General features: G+C 38.8%; 1 long non-coding RNA gene across 2 annotated transcripts in view; it reads left to right on the top strand.

Moving 5' to 3' along the window:
• The window catches only part of LOC139083514 (uncharacterized), a 67,048-nt gene extending 45,592 nt beyond the window's left edge, over positions 1-21,456 (top strand). Inside the window, exons 4-10 of one of the 2 annotated variants that reach the window (XR_011540307.1) lie at positions 4,931-5,057; positions 5,808-6,001; positions 9,423-9,506; positions 13,759-13,843; positions 15,185-15,220; positions 20,572-20,707; positions 21,163-21,456. This is a non-coding gene — a long non-coding RNA (uncharacterized lncRNA). Of the gene's footprint in view, positions 1-4,930; positions 5,058-5,807; positions 6,002-9,422; positions 9,507-13,758; positions 13,844-15,184; positions 15,221-20,571; positions 20,708-21,162 lie in introns of those variants that run through there. The other variant, XR_011540306.1, reaches the window with a different exon arrangement.
• The last annotated feature ends 551 nt before the right edge of the window (positions 21,457-22,007 follow it).

The raw sequence follows: 22,007 nt of genomic DNA, 5'->3' as shown, positions 1-22,007 counted from the left end.
CCACCATTTATGCATGGATTTATTTCTGGGCATTCTATTCTGTTCCATTGATTTATGTGTCTATTTTTATGCCAGTACTATACTGTTTTAATTACTATGAACTTTGTAACATAGTTTGAAATCAGAGAGCTTGATGTGTTGAGCTTTGTTCTCCTTTCTCAAAATTGCTTTGGCTATTTGGGGCCTTCTGTCGTTCCATACAAGTTTTAGGATTGTTTGTTCTATTTCTGTGAAAAGTGCTATTGGAATTTTGACAGGGGTTGCATTGAATCTGTAGATTGTTTTGTGTAGCATGGACATTTTAACAATATTAATTCTTCCAACCCATGAGCACTGAATGTCTTTTCATTTATTTGTGTCCTCTGTAATTTCTTTCATCAATGTCTTATAGTTTTCAGTGTACAGATCTTTCACCTCCTTAGTTAAATTTATTCCTAGGTATTTTATTATTTTGAGCCAATTATAAATGGGATTGTTTTCTTAATCGCTCTTTCTGATACTTTGTTATTAGTGTATAGAAATGCAGAAAGAGCAGTTGTTTTAATAATAGTGATAAGTCAATTAAAGTATCATGTGGAAAAAATAAAACTTGACCCTTATTAGACTCCTTATATACACACACACAAAACAATGTGCACATTGATTTTAAATCCAAATGTGAAAGGTAAACAGTAAACATTTTAGAATATATTCTTATTGAGCACATTAACGTTGTTGCATTAGGAAAAGATTTATTAAATACTATACAAAAAGCTTCAAACATTAAAACAGATCGATAAATCAGACTACATTAAATTTGTGAACATATCTGGCTTGATCTATAACATTAAAATAATGAAATTATAAGTCACAGAGTGGGAAAGAATATTTCAATCACACAACAGATAAAGGCTCCCAATCTAGATTATATAATGTGCTCTACACATAAATAAGAAACTCTCAATTGAAAGATTTGGGAAAACATTTGAACCAGCACTTCACAAAAGGGCATTATTCAAATGATCAATGTTTATATAAAAATTGACCAACATCATTAGTCACCAGGGAAATGCAAATTGAAACCAGCAAGAGACAACACTACAGTTTAGCGCACATCCTTAGGAGTACCAAACACAAAATAGTTACCCTAGACATGCATGCATTTTACAAAGATTCCCCAGCAGAGGGCAGTAGAGGGTTTTATTCTGACAAGATCAATGCGTTATGAACATATTTCAAAAGATAGAAGTAACTTGTATTGAGGAAGGAGTGACTATTTCTAATTATCATGGAGGTGTCTTATGGGCTGGTGATTGCCTTGTGTCGAGTCACTTCTTTTTTCTTTTCTTTTTTCGTATTCCTTTAAAATAATTTATTCTTTTTTAAAATGACGTATGCATTGCCAGAAAAATCCACTTTTTAATAATCAAGTTGTTCTAACTAAGTTTCTCAAATTTAATTTTACATTGCTATTTCATTTTTCACAATGCCATGGTCTTATGTCTTAGAGTCTGGAAAAATTGAAGTTGCTATCGGTGGACACACATATGTGGCACATGCACGGAACACGAAAAAAATAATTTTCAAATGTTATTTATATAGTCAACCTTTCTAAATGAATTATTTATGTATACTTAAGATAAAAATGTGCTGTTTATGGCTGTTTTTAGTTTTTCTAGATAATTACTATTGGTTGATATTACTCTACTTTGTTTCTTCAGAATAAGATGAGAATAGTATTTTTAAAATTCCTCTAAAAAGAGAGAAAAAAAAGACGTTTTTCAATAAGAAAAAGCCAGAGAGCCTGCCATGCTTTGAAACTCCATCAAAGTAAAACAAGTTCTCTTTCTTGAAAGAACTTTGACAGTATATATCACAACTTCCAAAAGTTTTCACCCATTTCAGTCTCTCCTTTACTTGTTTTTCCAGAGAGCCTACTGCTTTCAGATGTCACTGCCCAGCCAGGAGCCAACATGAGAGAGATTTGAAGTTCATGTATCTTCTGCAGTGTATGCACTTAATTAATATTTACTAAATTCAGGGCAGCTCTAAGTCTCCCAGGGATAAAGCCAAAGAACATAGGCTTTAGGGTCAGGCAAATTAAGGTTCTAATTTTGACCATGTTTATGAGGGTGGACTAAGTTAACCATCTCCATTGTCCTCATGGTGAGGGTCATGATCCTCATTGATGAAACACAATGAATAAAACCTGCAGGATTGGGAGAATATAATGGATATGATTGGAAATGCATATAAATCATGAAAATGTCGAGTGCAGTGTCTAGTACCTCAGCCATAGCTAGAGAGACTGAAATGTGTGATGGTAAAGAGGGCAGACTGGAGCCAGGGCCAAGCTCTCCCGATGATAGCTGTGTGAGATCTATTAGTCCCTACAGCTCTGGGTGCCTCACTTTCTCTCTGTAGAATAGTTGGTCAGGAGTTAATGGTTACAATGTGTAAAAAGTGGTCATTGATGCTGCCACCTAATATATGCGATCCTGCCTCCAGGCATAGTACACTCCCCTTGAAATTAGGCATGGCCTTTTGATTGTGCTTTGGCCCATGACACCTGGTCTTGTGTCACTTACAAGTGAACGCTTTAAGAAATAGTATGTAGTTTGACAAGTTCTTCTGCTCCCTCTGCCAGGCAGAAAAAATGATGTGGGGCCCAGTCCCTGGCCAACCCAAAATGGACGCACAGTGTGAGTGAAAAATAAGCCTTTGTCATTTTAAGCCACTGAAAATTGTGATGACATCTTCTTATTGCAGCATAGCCTACTCTGTCTTAACTGAAGCAGCATATTCAGTGTCTGCCCCAGTGCCTGGGATATAATCAGTGCTCCGTGTATGTCTATTATTATTATTATTATTACTATTGCTGTCATCATTGATATTGATATTTGTATTTAAAACAGCTCCAGCTCGGCCTAGCTATATCTAGGCTGGTATTGAACTTTACTGTTTTAAGATCTCAAGATTGTGGTGGAAGAAAGGGTTTAATATTTGGCATAAGAAAAACACAAAGACTCTCCTTCAAACACCTATTGACTGACTGTGTAAACATCTAGAAGTGACTCATCTCTGAGCATTTATTTTATAATCTGTAAAATGGGGGAGGATGAAGACTGACAAGGTTGGGTCTAAAGCATTGAGTGCAGTGCCTGGAGGGGGTCAGCACCTAACAACTCCCGCTGCCCTTTCTTTCCTCCAGCCTGTGATTTCTACTTTTGCAGCACCAACCCCAGCTCCTCCTGCCTTCACATCTTATGCCCCTCACCAGTTATGCAGATATCTCTTTCTCCTAGTCATTGGCTGCTGCATGAGGAGACAGAGGAGAGATTACTAAATTGTCAATTTTGCTATTGGCAACTTGAAGAACAATTGTGCCCAGTGGGAAACTGTTGCCAAATTATTCCGTGGATCTAGTTAGCGCCATTGGCCCTAGTCCACAGAGGTAGCTATGAAACAAATGGAAAATTAGAACATTTGTGATTTTAAAATAACCAAATGCATTCAGTGTGTTTGTCTGTATGTAGTGAAACTGCATTTTAGCCTGTATTTTCAGACGTAGCTATGCTAATGGTCATTTTTCCACCGTCTTGGCTTTGTTCTGGGTAGATCTGATCGATGATGCTCTGGTCATAGGAACGTGGACAGGTCATGACTTAGACTTCTCTGCTCATAGCCGAACATTAAGTGTAACTGTGTTCCAACATTCTAGTGAAAGTAGCTTTTGAAATAACTGAAAGAAAAACTACTTAAAAATGTAAAATTTTAATCATTTCTGGAGAATACCAAACCCAAGCAGATATACCAGTTGATCTTGACCATAACTCCTCAATTTAATAGTAATCTTCATAGTGAACTATAATATAATGTGAGGTGGGCCTCACAAGCTTTTTCATCAGGTTCCATATGGGAAACTTAATTGATCTGATCAAATTTGTTCACAAAGCTTTAAGGTGTGGAACAAGACACGGGGCCTTCCTTTCCTCCTGGGCTCTGAGTCCTCACCACCAAAGGGCAACTTGCCCTTTCAGAGGACCAACCTGGAGGAAATAGACCGTAATTCACGTTCAAGGTTTAAAAAAAACCGTTAATGCTTTTCGTTAAAGATTTTAGGAATGTAGAGGATGTGGTGGTAGACATCTTAATGAATATTCTTCTTTTCCTTCTTCCCCTCTCTCCTCCATTTAGTTTCCTCTCTCTAGTTGCCATGGTTCACATAGGTTGGCATATACATGTTACATTGCAAGAAAGGTGTTGAAAACTTGATGTGGTAAAAATGAGAAAAAGACATCACCACCTTTCCATGCTAATTAGTGTGAAAACACGATATACTTTGCAGCTTTTGTTGTGTGATTATATATGTGGGTCAATGTCAGGCATGTTTGTGTGAGCTGGTCATTTGAACTGGGAATGATAACTTGCAGAGCCGATCAGTGACATGGTGTGAAAAAATAAAGTTCAGGAAGCTACACTGGTATTTATAATCAACCAAGTAGATTGCCCAGAAAACTAATCAATTTGGCAATATGTGTAAAATGTGCCTTGATTCAGCAAATCAATTTGTAAGAATCTCTTCTAAATAAATAAGAATGTATACAGATAGTTAGATATAAATATGATTTTTATAGTTTCTTTAGGAAAATCAAATCATGGTGTCCCCAAACTGAATCACTGCATTTATTAAAATGACACTGGAGGGATTTATTCATTCTAATTAATGTGGAAAATCCATTTAAGTCCCAAGCAGGTTGTAGAGTAGCATGGGTGTCAGTATTCCACTTTTGAGACAATGCAGGTGGAGAGAGAGAGCCATATTCCAAAGTACATATTCCTGGATATGCGTAATTTGATGATTTTGTGAGTGTGTGTGTGTGTGTGTGTGAGGAAGATTGGCTCTGAGCTAACATCTGTTGCCAATTTTCCTCTTTTTTGCTTGAGGAAGACTGTTGCTGAGCTAACATCTGTGCCAATCTTCCTCTGCTTTATATGGGATGCCGCTACAGCATGGCTTCACGAGTGGTGCTAAGCCAGCGCCCAGGATCTGAACCTGCAAATTTCAGGATGTCAAAGTGAGTGCGCAAAATCAAACACCTTGCCACTGGGCCAGCCCTATAATTTGATGATTTTTATTTTCTTCTTACTGTTTACCTGTATCTCAAAATTATTCTGCACTTGACATGAGTTGTATAATCAAAATGTCTTTTTTAAGTGTAATGTGCAAAACCAGTATTGATTGCCTTCCTTTCTTGGATTAACTTTGCTTACAACTTTATTGTAAGGATTAAGATAAAACCGTTTAGTCTTATTTTGCACTTGGCTCACTCTGTGGTAGTTTAGGACCAGTGAGTTGCAAGAGGGTGGAGTGCACATCTCACTGTAGCATTAACCCTACAAGTGGACTGTTTACTGGCCTGAAATGGGTACTTTGATTCAGAAGTAAAGAAAAGTCATCCCCTTTTCTAACTTTGCACTCCCTAAGAATGGGGCACATCTTTCTTCATCACTGGGCTCCTATCCTCCTTCCCACCTGCACATAAGCCAGTGGCTCCCTCATAGCATTCACTCAACACAAAACTGTTCAGCTGATCCAAATCCCCTTACAGGTGAGGACACAGGACCATAAAGACTATGTGGCTTGCTCATGATCACATAGCAGCTGCCCCTGCTCCACTCAAACATAGTGGGTGTCCTGGGCTGCCAGAGGAGCCTGCTGGAGAAGAAGGGGACTCTGCACACCTTTCTGAAGAGAATCTTTCCTTTCATCACACACACATATGAACAACAAGAACAAATGATTGTAGTTTTTCTTTGGGACTCAGGAAGATGCAACTCTCCCAGCAGAAAGGACAAAGAAGACTCAACGGAACCAGGAGACTCTAAGATGGCCTTTATTGTTTCACAGAGAGCGAACGCCAGACTGTTCTCCAGTAGCTTGCATAGAGGAACAGCTCTGTGGACTGTCTGTTTAACGTGAGCCAAGAACTTTGTGGTTGATGCCCTGGACGCTGATCAGGTATCTTACTCTAGAGTTGGAGACACACAGATAGTGTGCCACAGGGCTAGGATGTGAGCTTTAATGTCACTTTCATGGGCATTTCTTCCATGGGAGTGTAAGGATTCGAGCCAACCAGAGACTGGCCCTGTCTTGATTCTCATGGGAGATTGTGTCCAAGTTCACATTATCTTCTTCTTTCCAATTACTAGAGAGTTCTTCCATTTTCTCCATGCTTTTTTACATGTTTCTTCCCAAGAATATAACTTGTTCAGGTCTGAAAATCTTTAAAACTTGATCCTTTTCAGCTTTTTCTCCCTGTTGACATAAATGTGGCTTTGTGTTTGTCAGTGGCTGAGACACAAATCTCATTTTGTACTCCTCATCTTTGGAGATGCTCTGCCAGTCAGTCACCTGTCCCTAAGAGAAAGATAAAAATGGATCCTTGTGTTCTCTCCCAGTAGACTGTCTTTGAGACGAAGAAGGTTGAGTCATAGAATATTGGTAAGTAACTACTGTAACAGTAACCTTCAGAGGCCAGAATTCAAGTCCTGTCCTGTGCACTTACACAGGCTCCAGAATTGGGCCATCGATTACAGATAGCAGCGACTAGAGAGGTCAGGATGAGGAGAGCATTCAAGGATCTAGGAATCTGCAAGAGGAGATACATGAAGCTTAGTTCCATGTTGGTGATCAAATCAAAGATTCCATGCAGCTGCATAGCTGATGTGGTCTGTGAGCTGGGCCTCAAAAGATACTGCTTTTTAAACAGAGGAGGAAGACATTTCAGGGAGAAATAACAAGATTTACAAAGGCACAAAAAGCAAGAGAATGTCATTCCAAAGTATGTGGGCACATAGAAACATTTTGAAGGAGATTTGACATTGGTGCATGGCCTACAACACCTTCTTAGGGGGCTCTGGCCTCAGGCCACAGCATCAGCATAGTGCCTTGCACATAACTGCTGCACAATGTTGATAAGGCAGATAAAATGTATATGCTCCCAGACATAAGTCAAGGGTATTTTTTACAAAATTATCCCATCACCTTATATTCAGGTCATTCCAAAGCCTTCTCACTTGGGAAGCACTCTCATATATTTTGAACAACAGAGTGCTGTCTGGGGAAGGTATATTAGTCAAAAATAACTTGAATAGTGATCATTTTGCATGCTTCTAAAAGCCACTTAACAGAACAACAAAAACAACAAAAAATGGTGCAAGAGGTAGGAGACAAGGATACAAAAATATGTAACCCTGATTTAGTCATTATTCCCGGAAATGTGACCTGATAATTACAAGTGCTCAAATTATTGTAAATAAATACTTGAAGACCACTGTGTTCACTGTCATGATCATCCAACATCATGAGCAGCACCTGTGCACGAGGTCAGTGAGATGCCAAAGAGGACTGAGGAGGCCCTGACACCATCTTGGAGGATTCGGTGATTAACACCCAAGGGCTCCAGACAGGATGTGTGTCATGCAGCCCTTCTGAGCCCAAGGACCCCAGCTCTGCTGCTCTCCCTACCAAGGGCCTTCCACTGCGGAGTAGAGGAACAGTAATGCGTGATGGGCACATAGGCCCTGGTCTGACTAGAGCTCCTGCTGCATTTTCTCTTAATTTATGAGGGAGGCTATGATTGAAACTTGGTCTTCCTTAAGACATCAGCCCTTCTGGAGTTTGGCTTACTTCTGTTTCTATAAAACCCCCTTTATCATCAATCAGGGCAGAGCAATAGGCATCCTCTAATTTCCACTGGTAATTTGCGTTTCTGGGGCCCTCTGGACTCATCATACTCATTTATTGAGATACCTGGAAAATGACTCTGCTGAGACCTTTCAGTAGAGACTTTTACAAGGAGGCCTACATTTTCCTCAAAAATCTCCCGGTCTACTTGCTGAAATAAGATGCAAGTATATAAAAAATCATACTACAATAAAGGAGGTAAACAGCAATTCAAGTCAATAATGCAAAAAGTGTCACAGTTCAGAGTACTGCCAATTGTGGTCACATTAATGACTAGTTAACAGAGTTCTGTGGACAATGAGCTGAGCCTGCTCAGCAGAAAGAGCTGTGCTGGGAGAGGAAACTATGTAAGAAAGACACTTCCACCAGGCGAAACTGCAGCCTCGGGGCACCAGGGATATAGGTATGGACATTGCTCTCAGACCGAGTGTGCCCACCTCAGCAACTTCCCAGAGGACAGTCTTCTCATGCTGGTGGCAGAGACAGCCTCTGATGGCCTGCCTGCCCACATTTAAATGAAATTTCTTTGAGTTCTAAGAGTGAATGATTGTTATGTCTTAGATTTGCATTATTATGGCTGATTTGGGGTTCCTTTCAGCTAACCCTCTAAGTGTGAAACTCAGGGTTTCTAACATTATAGACCTACAAACTAACCCTGTGCATGAGCAGAATGAACAGAGAACTCTGTTTCAGGAGTCTGTGCAGCTTTTTGGTTGTCTTGCAATGTTTGGGAACAAGATCTTATACTGTGCATGGTCTGTGCACATGATAACTCCTACAATGAGGGAAAAGGCACTTTGTTCTCGGAAAGTCAAGGCTATCTTGATCTGATCACAGTGTTCACATGCTGTATCTTCTAATGTTAATTTCTGCTATTCTGTTAGCTTAGCATCATTGTCATCAATTTAGTTTGCTGCATGGGGTGTGGTTTTTCATATTGTGAGAAGTGAGCCATTTTTGCATTGATGATGCTTAGAATAACAATTTTCCAGTAAGTAGAATTTTTGGGTATGACAAAACAGTTCAAACAAATCTTATCAAAACTCCTTGACCTAATTTGAGTGCCACTACATGGAACAGTAGGGTGCAAACAGTGCCACATGTACCAGGCCATGGAAGTTGCAACAATGAATAAAATTCAATTTCTATTTCTAAGGACCTCTGAAAAATCAGCATTAAAACCAAATCACTATAATTTAAAAGGCAATCTTTGAGAATATAGGGAGAGAAGAGATTAGGTTATTCTCCAAAGGCTGTATGAAAGGATTAAATTTGTACTAGAGAAAAAAGTCCAAAATGAGAGAAAAGGCAAGTCAAAAAGAAGTGGGTTTAGTACAAAGGAGTCCCAAGAAAAACAGATGGATATTCTGCCAAAATTTATATTGAGGATATTGAGGTCAGGGTACCTCCTCTGGTACAATCTGTCCTGGGAGTTATATGGAGAAAATGGAGAAGCAAGGATCACATATGAGTAGTGTTCATCTTACTTTATAGTAATTAATTTAAGATGTTTTTATGTTAAAACACATATGGCTAATTCTGGAATAGTATGCAAAATATACATACATTTTTTTTTGAAACTGTACTCAGTGTTTCTCCACATTCTAGATGATGAAGTCAGCTAACAGCTTGATGTTTCACTTTCCTGAACAGTAAAATGGGGGTAATAATATCTAATCTGCTTACTCCACAGGGTTGTGGTGAAGACACAATGAATATGCATGGAAGACACATAATATGCATGGAAGTGCTTTATACATTGCCAGATCCTATGCAGGTAATTGATGCTGTGAAGACAGCATAATTATATCCAATTAATTTTGTATTACAAGTCATTCCAAATAGCCAGAAATTTAATTTTTGTATTTCTGTAAATTATATTTTATCAGAACAGCATAGGGACTCCCAGAAACATAGATATGTTATAAATAAAATCTTTATATGTGAAAAAAACAATCTTCCTCCTTCTCCCTGCTCCATGCCTTCCTGTTTACCTCTGACCTTCAATCAAAAACAAGCTGGGTTTCTGGTTGGATCCCACTGGATGGTAATGAACAGGAAATGCACTTCAACTCCTTGCCTGCCCTTTCCATAAGGTTCTTTTGAAGATATGGCCGTTAGAAAAGGTACAGGTTAAATAGTCTGTTAGGGATCATCCTTGCATCCCAGTTATTGTTGTGCTTTTGTCTTAGAGATGATGTCCTTTACACTGGCTAATCCCCACTTTTTCTTCCTGCACAAGGCAGCCAGTACAAGAAACAAAGAGCTCTCAGTCCAGACAGGTAGATTCTCACTACCTTTTAGGGCTTTGCTATAAGACAACTGGTGGAGTATTCTGAGATTCTTCAAAAGCTGATAGCTATCTCATTGTTCCAACCTTTGGTAGTATTGTTTATATGAGAAAAATATGTTTCAAAGTAGAATCTCAGGATGGCTAAGGATCTTAAAATTCTTCCAGAGCTAACACATAGCTGTTCTATGAAGACTTTTAATACTATCCCTCACAAGAGCTTCTTTAGTTTCAGTCAAATCCTTTTGTGACAGGAAGTTTATTATCTCTCATGATATAAGTGTTCAATAAATATTTGATGTATACATCTTTTTTTAAAAAAGTTAAACTTCCGCTGGAACCACATCACACATAAATAGACTAAGACTTGAATTCTGAACCTAAATACGGTGACTGCCCGCTAAAATAAAAAATATAAGTAGGACCTAGAAGCCCCTAATGTAACAGACAAAATGTAAAGAACATGATAAAACATCACTCACCAACCAAAACCAAGAAATACACAAGTTGAATGAGAAAAGAAAATATGCTAACTGACACCAGTAAGGATTTTAAATGCATCTCATAAGTATGCTTTAAAAATAAATTACAGATTCCCTTGTAACAAATTAAAATTACAAAATCTTAGCATAGAAATAGAAGTTAGAAAAAGTGGAAATTATAAAACTGAAAAACAAAAAGAAACAGAAAACTTGCTGGATGGGCTAAATAGTAGAATGGAGATGACAGAGAATAGAATCGGTGATGGAGCAATAAAATTCACTCAATATGAACAACAGAGAGTAAAATTCTCTCTGAAAAGACTGAAAAATGTTTAACAGAGCCTCATGAACTCATGGTAAATACAAAAGATCCAATATCTATGTAATCAGATTCCCAAAGGGAGAGGAGAGAGATAAAGTGGGGCAAAAAAAAAAAAAAAGAGAGAAAATAATGGCTGAAAAATTCCCAAATTTTGCAAAAGGCACAAGCCTATAAATCCAAGAAGCTTAATGAAATCCAAATAAGATAAATTCAAAGAAATCCACATGATGACATATCATAATTAAAATTTTGAAAAATAAGAAAAAATAAAAAATTTTGAAAGCAGTCAGAGAGAAATGATGCATTATCTTTGGTAAAACACAAATTTTATTGATTGATTGATTGATTGATTGATTGAGGAAGATTAGCCCTAAGCTAACATCCACCACAGATCTTCCTGATTTTTGATGAGGAAGACTGGCCCTGAGCTAGCGTCTACATCCATCTTCCTCTACTTTATATGTGGGACACTTGCTACAACATGGCTTGATAAGCAGTGCATGTGTCCACGCCCTGAGATGCCAAAGCTAAGTGTGCAAACTTAACCACTGCACCACTGAGCAAGCCCCAAATTTAAATAGCAGCAGATTTCTTGTATGAAATGAAGGAAGTAGCACAATAGTTTTCAAGCCATGATAAAAAAGTACTATCAACCCTGTTGTCCATATTTGGCAAAACTATTGTTCTGAATTAAAGGAGAAGTAAATGCATCCTCAGTAAAGGAAAAGGAAAGAGTTTGTTACTAACAGAAACCCCCTTAAAGCTTGCCTCAGAATCTTCTTCAAATAGAAAGGAAATGATAAAAGAAGAAATTTTAAGAATATCGCAAAGGGAGAAAAAAACAACAAAAAGGACAGAAATATGGGTATATACAAGCGACTATGCATTTCCTCATGAGTTTTATAAATTGTATTTGATGACTGAAAAATAAACTATAATATCATCTGATACTCAAGAAATGATATTTAAAAGTGGGAATGCAAAAGGACTTAAATGGAAGAGAAGTTTCTAATCTCCCCAGGAAGACTTCCATGGTAAAATGTTGATACCATAGGCTGTAATAAGTCTCATACCCACATCGTAATACTCAGAGTAAACATTAAGGAATTTATCAAGTGTATACAAAGAGATACATTCAAGCACACTATAAATAAATCATGATGAAATACTGACAAGAGCTGAAATAACTCAAGGGAGGCAAGAAGAGAGAAACAGAGGAATAGGAAACAGAGAAAAAAAAAAAGAGAAACAAAGAATAAAATGGAAAACTTAAGAACTAACATATCAATAATTACCTTAAATGTAAATTTTCTAATTAGCCAACCAAATGACAGAAATTGGAGTGACATCAACAAAAATGGTGGAATAAGGACTACTGAAAACTCTCTCCTCCATGAAAACAAAGAGAAAACTGGTGAAACCTGTCAGAGACAACTTTTTCACAACTCTTGAAGTTTACCGAAGGCTGACACCAATCTAAGGAGTGTTTATTCAAGAAAAACATATGAATATCAGTAAGAAGAGTGAGCTCTGCAATGTTTTAACTTATACTATTTCCATTCTGCCCCCATCTAGCTTTGTGATAGCCTTGAAAATGAATCACCCCCAATCACAATGACAAATGACAGCATGGCCGCACCAGAGGGGATCAAAAGTAATTGGAGCTCATTCAAATCCCCATACCCAGAGAATGTGTCATTATGTGACTTGTCTGGTGATTCCCTGCAAGATCACAACCACAAGGAGACTGTTGTGTTTTGGTTTTTTTTTTGACTTGACCTGGAGCTCACCAAGTGTGAAAAGCATTTTCATCAGGGGAGTTTGTCAAAAACAATAGAGGTCATAGTTTAACTTTCTGAAATCTGAGGCAGAGGATAACAGTTGGGGTGAACAATAGGCAAAGCTTCACCCAACCAAGCTCTTTGTTCCTAAAACCTCTGTCTACTCTCTCTAACCTAAGAGGGCAGCTGTCTTCCCTCTAGCTGGAGGAGGTCCTCAGAACTGCTAAAGCGACAAAATGTCAAAAAGGGAACGAATTTCACCATGAGGGTGAGGTTACTGTGGTTTCACCCTGTTGGTTTGTCAGTTTATTTTAACTAAACAATAGCATCTGTTGAAGAAAATAACCTCAAATATTTAATTACATTTACTTCAATTTTTTTAAGAGGATTTTTTTTTTGAGGAAGTTTGGCCATGAGCTAACATTCGCCACCAATCCTCCTATTTTTGCTGAGGAAGATTGGCCCTGAGATAACATCCATGTCCATCTTTCTCTACTTTATCTGTGGGACACCTGCCACAGCATGGCTTAATAAGCGGTGCGTAGGTCCATGCCTGGGATCCCAACTGGTGAACCCAGGCCACAGAAGCAGAGAGCATGAACTTAACTGCTACACCACCAGCTGGCCCCTAAAAGGATTTTTAGCTTAAGGGTTAACTTGGACAGAGGCGCCTCCACCTCCAACCTCTTTCCTTCGGTCAATAAGGAGCTTAACTCTAGTCACCATGGGATCTTGCTTGCTTTTTTTCAGTCAGTACATTCTCCTATTACAGTGTATTTGGTACTTAGAAAATCCTCCAAGTGGCATTCCTTTAAAATCCTATAATAGTCTTAGTTTTCTTGTCTCTATAGTGACAGTCAACAATCCATCAAAGGCACAAGATTTGCCAAAAATGTGAGAACAGAATCATAAAAATCAAGTGGTGTTTGGTTAGTTGGTGTTAAAAGGCCTGTGACTGAGAGAAAAATGAGAAAGAGCTTCTGACATTCTAAACGGATTTTTTTAAGTCAAATTTAAAGTCTGTGTCTATGACTAGTGTGAGAGCTCTTTCTTTTTTTTCCCTTTTGAATTTGGTTAATTTACTAAGAGTTGATTGAGCAGATTTAGAAGCTCACAAAGTCTTGCTCTTCCCTTCCTATCTTTTCTGGATTGAGTGAAAGAGTCCAGAGGTTTGTAAAGGATGAAGAAAATTGCTGCTGACTCTACAACCCATTTCAGCCAAATTGCGAGGCCCGAAGGGTGAGCCAAGTTCCTACCTGGGATCATCAATCATTGCATTTTAGAAAGGGAAGGGTGGAGCACGCTCATCTAAGAAAATGTGGACACTCAGCCTCACATTTACTGCAATTCTTGAAAAATAGTTATTTCCTTGCTCAAGTTCCATCTGGTGTTCAGCAGTCTGGAAAGTGTGCTGCGATGCTATTCTCTAAGGTCACACGTAGAACTTTCAAGGTTTTCTCTCTCCTTTCTCTCTGAGAGCTTTTCCTCTCTCGTGACATAAACCTCACCTCTCTCTGCAGATGACCCTCAAATCAATTTTTATGCTTCATACTGGTATCTCCTAAGCCAATTCAGTGACCTTATTTGAACTTTCTGCTTGCAGAAGGTTCTGCATGAGAACAATATTTAGTTCTGCATACAAATGGGAAGTCTGCTTATATTTCCATAGTGAAAGTCTATGCAGCCTCCCAGGACAACCGCTTCATAATTTTACTCCGGTAGATAACGAAAATGAGGCTATGGTGGTGTTTACTATGACAACCCAGCATCTACCAAGCTCAGCAGAGGGCCAGTGACTCATCCCAGCTGCTTCTTCTGTTTAGGCCCCAGGGATCCACCTGACTTGTCATGGAAGTGCTGGCACATTGGGTCCCTGTTGATAATTTTCAAATTATTTCCCAGCTCAGAGTTGGATCTCAAAGGTAATTTTCACTAAATTATAAAACAGCTTCTCTGACATGTCCCTGTAAACTGCAGTTTCTGCTGCTCATATGAAGGACATTCTGATGACCTGTCTTTCTGCATCTGTGCAGGTGCTGAGCCTGCAGCTGAGGAGAAGAGCAGGCCTTTTGCGAATGCCTGCCATCAAGTTTCATTCCTTCTTGTACCAAGTGTTGATTGAGCACTTACTTGATGGCAGGCATTGGAAGAGGCATTGCAGGTACAGGGGCCTACAGCCAGGCTCATTCTCTCTGTCTTCAGTCTACCTGCATGTACAGAACATTCAACAAAAAATTCCATAAATCGTTAATAATTACACTTGTGATAAGCACCAGAAAAGAGAAGTATGTGTTGTCATAAAATATGCAACCAGGTCCTTTCCTGGACTGAGCTGGAGGAGGATGTCCAGAAAGGCTGTCTCAAGGAAATGACATTTTAGATGACACCGGGAGATAGTAGACCTGAGCCAGCTAGAGATCATAGGCCCTTCCCACTTGGCCCTGGAGTGGGGCAACCTGTAATGTGCTGGGAAATGGAGACTGAATTGGCAGGAACAGAGGCCAGGAGGAGTGGGCGGGTAGCTATGCAGGCCACAGGTGAGGCTTTGGTGTAGGCACTAATGGTTTTGTTTTTTTCCAGTCCTGGTGACGTTGAGAACAGCAGATGATTGGAAAGGTAAGAGGGAAGCTTTGGGGAAAGGGAAGAGGGTGTACATATGGGCTGAGTGAGAAGCACAGCTGCAAAGACCGGGTGCAGATTGCCTGGGCCTGCGGTGGGTGAGAGGAGGGAAGCGTGGTGTAGCTGAGCCCTGGGGTCAGGAGTACACAGCACTGGGCAGATAAGAAGGGGAAAGGTCCACAGGAAAAAGGTTTCCCAAAGAGGCCAGTGAGGTAGGTTGGAAGGTAGGCTGAAGAGTGAGGATTGAGGTTTCCCAAATTCTACAGGCCAGGGTCTCCCCGTGTCTTATCCTCAACTTTTTGAAATATATATATATATATATATATATATATATACACACACACATATATATATATGTATATACATATATATATATATAACTGAAGTAAAATGTACATTTACACACAAAACTCAAATACAACATAAAGGAATGTAGTGAAAACAAAAGTCTGCCCCACTTATACCCAACTTCTGGGACACCTGCTCAGACAGCTACTATTTCCTGCTTCTGATTTAGACACTTTCTATTAGTCCTCACCTATTCTCTCCCTCATTTACTCTCAATTTTTCATAGTTACATTATGGTTTTGTTTCTCCTGTCCATTATCTTTATAAATTTTTATAAGTTATATGAGACTATTTTTCCTGTTGCACCGATCTGATGCTGTCTCTTGCCTCCCTTTTACCCAAGAGGAGGAAATAGTCATCCTTGCACTTCCCTCCCACCTCTAGCTTCTGCTGCTGTATGTGACTTTCACGTTTATGACTCTTTACCACTTACACTCCTGTTCATTAATCCTGAGTCTGTATTTGCTCTAGTGTTGAATGAAAATTAAGTAGCAGTTTTCACAATAATAGGATGATCTTAATGACTGTCATTGCAAACATGAGTAGTGCAGTTGGAGGGAGAGAGAAGGAACTAGGTTCCTGAATTGATAAATCTGGGAAGTATATTCCAAAATTCAGGGTCAAGTGAAGTCAAAAGATTTTGTAACCTATCCACTGCTCTAAATCAGAGATTAGCAAAGATTTTCTGTAAAGGACCAAATAATAAACATTTGGGCTGATGAGCCCATAGGTCTCTGTCAGAGCAACTACCCTCTGCCGTTGCAAAGTGTGGAAGGAACCATAAAAACTACAGAATAAAATGGGCATGGCTGCATCCAACAAAACTGTAAAGAAAAACAGGTCACAGCCTTCCCGTGGTCTAAAGGAGTGGTACTCAAACTTTAATGAGTACCAGAATCTCCTGGAGGGTTTGCTAAAGCCAGACAGCTGAGCATCACCCGCAGATTTTCTGATTCAGCAGGTCTAGGGTATATCTGAGGATATGGATTTCTAACAAGGTCCCAAGCGGTAATGATTGATGACACTGACCGATGCCACATGCTTGTAGCTTTGCATTAGAGAATAACCCTCTTGTACATATTCATGATTTTCCTGGAGTTCCTAATGATCTTTTTTTTTTTTTTTGACATTTGGCAGTTGACTGCAACTTATCCATCCAAAATTTTCCGTTATCATCATGCTTTTTATTTCATGGATCTGCTTTCTTCTTAAAATGTTTCTCCCCAGCACTCCCAACCTTGCACTTGGTAGACTGGTTGCTTTCTAAGCCTGCTGCCCAGCAGTCATCTGAGTCTGTCCTTTATTGCCTCCAGGATAAGGCTACTCTCCCTCAAGTTCTGTGCTTTCTTTTATCCTCAATTTATGTTGGTTTTACTGCAGTATACCATCAAAGATTAATTTTTTCACAGAAGATACATGATAGGTAAACATTCTGAGATCTAGGATGCCTAAAAGTGTGTTTACTTTGGTATCATACTCAATAGGAATTTTTGACCAGTTATACCATTAAAGATGAAAATAATTTTCCCCCTGGATTTTGAAGTTGCTGTTTTATTGTATTCTAGCATCTGATGCTACTAAACCCGATTCCAGTTTGATTATTTATTTACAGAAGCTCTGCTTCCTTTCCTCTCTTTTCTAAAACATCTAGGGATGGATGCTTCTTTATGTCCGCTGTGGAACTGCCCGTGTCTTCTTAAGTCTAGAAGCACTCATCTACCTCACCCACGCTCTGGGAAAGGTTCTCCTAATAAGATATTCTTTGATACCTTCCTTTTCACCTTTTATTTTGTTTTCTCTTTCTGGAAATCCTTGGACTTCCTGGACTCAAATTCTGTTATTAAGCTTTTTTTCTCATATGTCTCTTCACTTTTTCTTTTTGATCTACAATGCTGAGTGTTTTCCTTAATTGTTTTTTGGACATAATAACTTTTTTATTCTAACAATTATATTTCTAATACCTAAGAACACTTTCTTGTCTGATTTCTCCTTTTCATTGCCATACACCTTTATTTTATGGGTGCAATATTGTCCTCATTCTCTCTGAGGACGCAGTTTTGGATTTTTTTAAGTATATTTCATAAATTTTTAACGTCTTCCTCCTGATCAGCTTTTCTATGATTTATTGTGGCCCTTCTCTTATAGGTAGTTAGGTTTATTTAACATAGTGTCTATTCCCTTTACCCATAGGTTTATTCCTCCACACCTGGATGATAGACACAAGTCCACTGCAAACATGAGGTTGGCTTTATTTGTAAGAGTCACAGCCACACATGGAGCCCTAACATTCCCCGCTGCAGTCTACTCAGTGACAATTATACTGACTGCCAGTGTCAGTACGTGCTAAGTACAACAGCCATCTGAGAGTTGCCTGCTGAATGGATATGGCATCAAGGCTGTAGGCTAGGGAACTTAGGATGGAAATGTTCCCTGAAAGGCTTAGTTCTCCCACCATTCGTGTTACCATAACACTCTGATTCATGTGATACACTGTGATGACATGTGGCCCTCACTTTACATATATAGATATAATGTGGCACACAATCCACTGTACTTTTACGATTATGTAAAATTTTCATTTCAATTAAAATGCGAAGTGGAAAGCTTGTGTAGAGTGCACAAGAGTTTTTATTCTGTTCTCCCAGGTGTGAAGGGATCACAGTTTCTGCACAAACTTTTGGATTGGTTCACCTGGAGCATGACTCAAGAGAAGCATTTCCAAACAGATATCTCAAGATGGGCAAGATACTTGCTCCCCCTTGTCAAAGAGAAACAGCATCAGACCCTTGTTAAAGGCAGAAAGACAGGTTTTATTCAGATTACTGCAGTAGGGGCGAGATACTCCAGTATAAACTGAGCTCGATACCAATCAAGACCTAAAGGTGACTGAAGTTTTTAAAGAGAGAACAGAGAGGGATAAAGAAAGAGCTATGAGGAAGCAAAAAGGGGGTACAAAAAAAGGGACTGGGGGGCTCTGGGAAACTGGAAATTACAGAAGAGGATTAAGTAGATAATTACTGAAAATGGTTCAGTAATGTGGATTGGGAAAATATACATGTTGCAGTTAGATAGGATTGCGTTCTCTTGAACAAAAGCTCAGCAAGGAGGCTGTGGTCACCATTAGTGACACGGCCCAGTGTGGATAGAAGCCAGACTAAGGTTTGTTCAAATCTCTTAACACAGTGTTGGAGCAAGTCCTTTGTGCTGTGTGGGAGTTCACATTTCACACCCCCACCAAAGAGTTTTACAAACAAAAACATTTGGAAAAATCTCTAATCTTTCTTCACCTTTAGAGACATAAGGCTATAAGAGGTTCTGCATAAAAGAAATTTTGTTTTGTTTAATTCATCATTTCTCAAATGTTCTTGGTTTCCTACATAAAACCTATTTATATCCAATAAAGCTAATATTCTGTGAATTTTATTGCTATTATTTGTCATAAGTCAGAAAAAGAAGCCTAAGAGACTCAAAGTTCATATTCCGAAAAGTCAAGCATGAAGACAGGTCCAAGCAGAATCAGGTGTTGGCACATAGATTTACCTAGAAACTTGGACAAACTACCAAGTGGGATCTAGATCCAGGAGAAGAGTCCAACATTGGCCTGGAAGCCAAAGTATAGCTATTGGTGCAAATTGGACAGAGTACCCTTGCTGGACAATCAGAAATGTCAGATGTGGAGCACCAGACTGGCAATGAGCACTGCCCCTAGGCCCACTGCATGGACAACACAAGGAACATGGACCTCCAAGGACTGAGGAAGGACATAAGATCCATGCTGGATCTTATGGGATGAATTATGTCCCATCCAAGTTCATGTTGAAGTCCTAACCCCTAGTACCTCAGAATGTCACTGTATTTGGATATAGGGTTTTTAAAGAGGTAATTGAGGCTAAATTAGGTCATTAAGGTGTACCCTACTTCAATATGACTGATGACTATATAAGAAGAAGAGATTAAGTCACATACACACATAGAGAGAAGACGAAGTGAAGATACAGGGAGCAGATGGGTAGCTATAAGCCAAGGAGAGAATTTTCAGAAGAAATCAAACTGCTTACACCTGATCTTGGACTTCTAGCCTCCAGAACTTTGAGAAGATAAATTTCTGCTCTTTAAGCCACACAGTCTATGGTGCTTTGTTTTGATAGCCTAGCAAACTAATATTCTGTGGGAGCAGAACAGGTGAGGAAGCCAGATGGGATTAAAAAGACTATCCAGTAGCCAAAGAAAACAGGCATGGTAGATGAGCTGTGATTATAGCCCATGACAATCAACTTAAATATAACTCTAACCCAACTGGCCAAGGGACTTACCCAGATCACCAAGGCAAAGTTTGGGCAGGTTCTGGACATTCCAGTAGAACTGAAAGACAGGGAAAGACAGTGGACAGGACCAGGTCTCCCAACATACAGGCAAGAATCAGAGGCTTAAAGCCACAGGAAGTTCTTCAAGACTCATGCTGGAGCTGGAGCGAATCTCAAGCTATGAATCTAAGTGAGAAAAGGTGAGAACTTAAGAAACTCATCAGAAAGTTATCCTGACAGGGCCTGGAACATATGATACCCATGACATGAGTAGATCCTGATTATTTTAGGTAATTTAAGTCTATAATCAATAAACTTACCTCCACGTCCCTCAAAGAATTTAGACATTATGACAAATAAATTACTGCCACTGGTCTCAGGGGGCCCAAATTCAAACTCAAGTTTTAAAGCATGAAAAAAAGAAGATTGAATATAAATTTTAGTGTTTTCAACAGAGAGTTAGCATTACAGGCCCATTGCAAAATGTTGTCTATGGAAATCCAATTTAAATATATTTCTCATCATGCCAATAAAGAAGTAACAGAAAACATTGTGAGAATGGATTGGGTTTTTTGAAATTGTGTTATCTCTTGGTGAAGGACTGATTACTCTTGTTGAGCATGGTCAGGTCTTAGTGCTTCTTCAACTCTTCCTGTTGCCTGCTTTTCATTTTCTTGTCATTATTTCTTCTTCCAGAATATAAAGAAGTAAAGAACATAGATGGAAAAAGGTCTGTTTTGTGAACTTTTCATCACACCTGAAGCAAGCATAAGTAGGCATAAAGCAAGACACCCCAGAGTTTTGCAAGTCTAATTAATTTCCTGTTTATAAAGTGAGTATACAAAGTTATGCTAGGGGAAGAGGCTGGCTCCTGGCATGAACAAGACACAATTGCATTCCAATTGATACTATTGATTCAACTGAAGGAATAATGTGTCACTTAGAAGGAAAGAGACCAATGTGCATAATAGGAAAACATAATAATCAGAGGCACAATTTGAAAGTCATTAAAGGAAACGTATTAATGGGATTCCTTCCAGCACTATGCACCAAGGACGTATACAGTGATTTAGTGAACTTATACACCTAAACGTCTAACTAGTTCTCTTTGCTGTGATTTGGTATTTACCATAAAACTTTCAGATTATCATTTGAATTCCCTTAAGTCAATATGAATGTGCAGTTCTGTGATAATTACTGCTTTTTGTATTATAAAATCAATAATTATTTTGCTTTGTGTGTTGGTTTACTGTCTGTTTGTTATTGTGGATTCGCTTTAATGATGAGACTGAGCCTCTGTTAGAGCATGGAGAAAATCAAGCTTTGGTGTGACAAAGGAGGTGGCAGTCCCTGACATGCTGTGGCACAACTCAGAGAATCTGGAAAGAGTACCCATGGGGGGCAGCACTCAGGCTTCCCTCTGGTAGCATCCTTTCACCTGACCTGGACCTGCAATCCACAACAACAAGTTATGGGAGAAAAAAAATGATGTCTTGGCAGGTGACTTGGGGAATTTATGTGGTTTCTAATTCTGTTTATTCCTTGACTCTGTTTAGTAAGTAAAATTGAGTTGACCATAAACTTTGTTGTTGGAAGTTTCCTGGGAAAAGATGATGTTGGCTGTGTTTACGGATGGTATAAAACAATGTAATTATTGCTTGTTTTACAAAATGATTATCTTCTTAGGCAAGTATCTTAGCTGAGTAGTATTGCCAAGTGTACCTTTTATTTCTCATGCCAAAATCTTTCAGGTGGTTTTAATGAAGAACAACTAAAGAAAGTGGAACAACAGATTTGCCATTTCTTGATGAAATAGTATTTTTTTCAAAAAGTACTTCAGAAACACCAATATTCCCTGAAATTATCATGTTGTTCAAACTTTCTATAAATCTATTTGCATTTGAAAATACATATATAATTATTGTTATCATAAAGGATACAACTCAGGAAAAGCCAAATGCAAGAGATGCATAGGGCAAGATATGGGGGCAAATTTGGCCTAGAGCTTCCATGCCCTCTCTGGGTATGTTATCTCCCAGATCATCAATGCGTTCACCAACTCAGAAGCTCCCAAAATCTAATTGATCAAGAATTTTTATTGAAGCTTCATTGTTTTAAGCTTCGCCGAATAA

Source organism: Equus przewalskii, chromosome 1, assembly GCF_037783145.1.
Source record: "Equus przewalskii isolate Varuska chromosome 1, EquPr2, whole genome shotgun sequence".
Classification (NCBI taxonomy): domain Eukaryota; kingdom Metazoa; phylum Chordata; class Mammalia; order Perissodactyla; family Equidae; genus Equus; species Equus przewalskii.
This window is presented reverse-complemented; position numbering and strand designations above follow the sequence as displayed.